General features: G+C 35.3%; 1 pseudogene; it reads left to right on the plus strand.

The window, feature by feature from the left end:
- Positions 1–4,325: 4,325 nt before the first annotated feature.
- Positions 4,326–4,949, plus strand: LOC106978595 (transcription factor BTF3-like; annotated as a pseudogene).
- The last annotated feature ends 493 nt before the right edge of the window (positions 4,950–5,442 follow it).

The following is a 5,442-nucleotide window of genomic DNA, read 5'->3' on the forward strand; positions in this document are numbered from 1 at the left end:
GGGTTAGAGCCCCAGGCAGAGTTCCGCTTGAGATTTTCTGTCTCCCTCTCTCTCTGCCCATCTCCAGCTTGCGCTCATGCGTTTGCACATATGTGCTCTCTCTGTTTCTCTTAAAAATCAATCAATCAATCAATCAATCAATCCTATTGGCTGCTCTGCAACGAAGCAGTTGATAAGAGGACAACTTGGAAGACCCCTGCAGAAAGACAGTGACAACTCTGATTAATGTAATTCCAGAGATAAATTAAGTGGACAAATTTGGGGTAATTATGAATAAATTTAGCATACCCTTTTATTTCTTGAATAAAGTACATTATTTTCAAAATTTTTTGATGTTTTATTTATTTTTGAGACAGAGAGAGACAGAGCATGAGCAGAGGAGAGGCAGAGAGAGAGCAAGAGACAGAATCTGAAGCAGGCTCCAGGCTCTGAGCTGTCAGCACGGAGCCTGACACAGGGCTCGAACTCACGAACTGCGAGATCATGACCTGAGCCGAAGTCCGACGCTCAACCAACTGAGCCACCCAGGCGTCCTGCACATTATTTTGATTGAGCAGATAGGACCTGAGATGTATGGTGAGGGAGAGACAGATATAATCATATCTTTAGACCAGTACTGTTAAATAAAATTTTCTGCAGTAAAAGAAATTTTTTTATGTCTGTGCTAATATGGTAACCAATACCCATATATGACCACTGAACACTTAAAATGTGACTAGTGTAAGTGTGAAATGCAATTTTTACTTTTACTTAATTTTAGTTTAAATAATCACATACAAGTGGTGGCTACTAAATTAGATAGACCAGCTCTAGAAATCTGGCTTGAGCAAATAATTGAATGGTAGTGTCTATTACTGAAACAAGCAAGAGTAAGAGAAAAGCAGACTTGGAATGAAAATCAAGGGTTCTATTTGGATCACGTTAAGTTTGAGATGCTTAGTGGTTACCTATGTGGATATATCACATAGTATAATAGATAGGTGAACATGGAGTTCCAGCAAGTTCAGCATTATATCTACACACTTAAGAATTATCAACACATAGATATTATTTATACCCATGAAACTCAGTAAGGCCCTCTAGAGAGAGTGTATAGAGAGAAAAGGGCTCAGTGACAGAGGGTAACATTTGAACATTTAATAATCAAAACAGAAGCCAGCGTAAAAGACTGAAAGCAAAGTCAGTCTCAAGAGGTACACCCTGAAGTAGAGCACAACCAGGTCAATGATGGTTGAAGAAGGGTCATCTCTTCCACATCAGTTTAGGAAAGCACTGTTGCCCTTGGAATGACCAGATGGAGCCCAGGGAATAGCTCAGCTTGACAGCCTGTAAGCTATATGGGGGAGGGCATGGATTTTCATAAGGATTTGGAGCTGAAGGTGAGGCTAAAATGAACAGTATTATTCATTATGAATATGTCATTCAGAATATATCATTCTGAAACTATGAGGCAGAAGCGTTCATGGTTTCAGAAGCAAGAAGTAGCTGGAAGCTGATTTAAAACCTGCACCATTTCCCTTTCAGAAATAGCTAACTATAAATTTCTCTAATAACAATGATTATAAAAATATATTGTTTATCTTTCCTAACAAAAACTTCATATTACTCCTTCAAAAACAAATACTCTGAAGGTAAACATCAGGAACCTCTGATTTTGTGTCATAATGTAAGTTTTCAGGAGGGCAAGTATATACCAAGCATTGTATCAGATAAAGAAGTTAATGCAGAATTTTATCATATATTAAGAAGTTATAAGACCTTTTAAAATAATTTAAAAGAGGTAGAAAAACATTTTAAGCAATGGAAAATAGCTTTATCTTTCTCAGATAGGTTTTTCTTAGAATTTCATTAGAATTCTTTTTAATGTGATTCTCTTTATAGTAAATCCCTAGGTTTAATCTGGGATTGTTTTGAGATTCATGATTGTGTGATTTTGTTTGAGCTTTATAGAATAAAGGCATTTTTCATTCTGGGGACTTATGTATCTGTTTCTATCTATCTCCAGAAAGAAAAAGATAAAAATAAAACCAGAAGCAAAAGAAGGCAGCCTGAAAACTGCCACCACAGACTGATGAACTACATGAATATTGCTCTATTATGATAAACCATCATTTGCACATACACAGAACTTTTTCTTCTAGGATCATAATGAGAATTTCATAGTACATTCAGGAATTGTTTCTCATTTTGATGTTTCTATAAAATGACAAATTCAGATCATGTTTACAGGAAAAATACATACTATCCTTTGTTTATCACACTACTAATTTTGCTTTCTGTGGGAAGTGGCCACATAGTCATATCCTTGCCATGCTACATATAGAGAATATATATATATATATATATATATACACACACACACATACACATATGAACACACAAACATATATATACACATATATATACACTCTACATGTATACACATATATATGAACATAAATATGTACAAAAGAACAATAATAATTACAAATATATGGATATAAATACAAAAGATGAAATAGATAAAATTTAATTTAAACTTTCAACTATAAGTTTACCAGACACCAATAGCAAAATGTGGGAGTGTTCTTATAGTCTACACAACAGTGAACATGAAAGGTTAAACAGTAAAACTTCAAGATGCCATGGCCAGAAGGCAGGTTTAATTCTATAATGCAGAACATATCTTTCTATGACTGTCTAATAGAATCGTTTTATACCTCAGGTTTCAATGGAAAGTCATTCTGTACCTACAAAATGATTGAAATGAAAATCACCTGACTCTTCTTGGACAGTAGAACCAAATGACCAAACAATGTACAGGCAGATTAGGAGTCAGCACAAGACAGCTGCAACAGGCTTTGCCCAGATTCCGATCAGAACACAGTCCAGTCAAGAGATAAGGAAGAGTGATAGCCCAAAGACAAACGCAGAAAGGCCATGTGATAATAAACACATATTTTTGGCAACTTGGAAAGCAGAAAAATGAAATAAAAATGCTGTTGATTTAGACTCAAATTTAAAATCTAAATTGTAAGTTATTTCAGACAATGAAGCTTAGTTTCTTTTACTGTTATTGTAATGTTGATATAAAAATGATATCCAATCAGCTCAATGGTCTAATGCAGCAAGAGACCTAAGAAACAGATCTCTAGAATTTTACTACAAGGAGAAAGGACAAGCTTTTTACTTATCTAAATATGATTAAGAGTATTTCCACTTCTGTCATGATAAAGAATAAAAATTCTAGAAAAAATTAAGTGAATGTTATTTGAAGTTGATTAATCTTATAATTATGAGTAAAAGAATTATATACTGAACTGAATGTATTGTTATAATATGTAGCATCATTATACATAAAACCTTGATGATGGCTTTGACCAGGGACCTTAATTCTATATGGAAAAAAAATACAAATAGATAGATAAATCATAAGTCCTACTGTCCAAAATTCATAGTATGACAGTTAATTAAAAGAGTTAATTTCAACAACAAATCCTAAAATGTAGGATTCAAATACATAAAGGTAATAAATGGATGAAAAACATCGTACATAATATTTTTACTTAAAACATGAACACCCATTCACTAATTTGATATTGGCCAAAGATGAATTGGATTATTGACCCGTAATGTACTGTGTCTAATGCTTCATCTCCCATTTTCAGTTTCAGTATCTTCAAGGTAAAAACAGAATTGAAGACATTTGTAAAGCAAAATGTGTGAAACCTTTCCAATTTTTGTTTTTTCAGTCTTTACAGTCATCACAATTTTTAGCCATTTACATAAGTCAAGCCATGCCAAAGCATTCAGTTTTTATTTTATTCAGATAACGATCTCTTTCCATACATATGTCATCACTTTATGTTATATTTATCTAAACATTTGTGATTGCAGTAACAAGTATAAACCTATGAGAATAAGTCTTCAACTTTTAGGAGTAAACCATTCCTTGGCAAAACAGAACACACCCCACGAGCAGTAAACCTTCAGCATGCCAAGGGCATTAGACAGCACGTTATATGGAAAAATTAATTCATCTGTTAAACTAATTAAGAGGTTAATTAGGAGACCTTCGACCAAAGATAATTGATTAATCAATGGAGGGTTATATAAATATATACATTAATATCGACAAAAATTTGATAAAAAGAACTGATAGAAAAGGAAGATACCACATTTTAAAATTTTGTCAAGGATTTTTAATTTAGAAATTAAGATTGAGACTCATTTTGTTCAATATCTTTTTTTGAAGAGCAGAAAAATATATAGAATCTGCTGTTGTTTATAGATCATACAATTATATGGAAGAAAAAAAAATAGCTGCTATCTTGCTTCCCCGCATGTGTGCACCTACTAAGCTCAACTGGTCCACCGAGACCCCCTGAGCACCAACCCTAGTCCCCCAAGCAGTCCCATTTCCTCTCCAACAAGATGAAAGAAACTATCATGAGCCGGAAGAAACTCGTGGAACTGCAAGCACAAGTCGCATTGGTGGGAAAGAGCTGCTGGCGCAAAGAAGGTGGCTCTTAGAACAGCTACAGCAGATGATAAAAAAAAAAAAAAGAAACTTCAGTTCTCTTTAAAGAAGTTGGCGGTAAACAATATCATCTCTGGTATTGAAGAAGTGAATATGTTCACAAACCAAGGAACAGGGGTCCACTTTAAGAACCCTAAAGTTCAGGCATCCCTGGCAGCGAAAACTTTCACCATTACAGGTCACGCTGAGACAAAGCAGCTGACAGAAATGCTACCCAGTTTCTTGAACCAACTTGGTGAAGACGGTCTGACTGGTTTAAGACTGGCTGAAGCTCTGCCCACACAGTGTGTGGGTGGAAAGGTACCGCTTGCTACCGGAGAGGAGGGCGATGATGACTTTCCAGATCTTGTGGAAAACTTGGAGGAAGCTTCAAAGAATGAAGCAAATGAATAGAGGCACCTTCTGAAGAAGATAAAACTTGAAGGAGTTACTGTGATTGCTCTTTCTTTCCAAGAAAGGTACAAAGTAAAACACCTATCTGTGGTTGGTTTAGCTTTTGAGATTAATCAGAGCAATGTTTACTTGTTTTACATAGAGATCAATTTCTCTGGACCGAAGAGAATTCATATAGCAAGTTTACCCAATAAGTTTCTTACATAATAAGAAACGACTTTCTAGACAAGTCTAGCTCAGCATCTCACCTGCAGAGGAAAACCATGGAATATTGGCTGTCAAGATTAGCTAGTCTATAGTCATACAGCCCTGCACTTGCCAGATCTCATCTAATATCAAAGGATTAGCTAATATTTTGCTATATTCAAGCTAATTCTTAGAATACTGAAGGACAAATGGAGAGCAAAAGTGCCAATTAATTAGGGGTGCCTGGGTGGCTCAATCAGTTAAGTGTCCTACTGTCTATCAGCTCAGGTCATGCTCTCACAGTTCATGGGATCGAGCCCTGTGTCAGGATCTGTGCTGACAAC

Source organism: Acinonyx jubatus, chromosome A1 (assembly GCF_027475565.1).
Source record: "Acinonyx jubatus isolate Ajub_Pintada_27869175 chromosome A1, VMU_Ajub_asm_v1.0, whole genome shotgun sequence".
NCBI classification, from domain to species: domain Eukaryota; kingdom Metazoa; phylum Chordata; class Mammalia; order Carnivora; family Felidae; genus Acinonyx; species Acinonyx jubatus.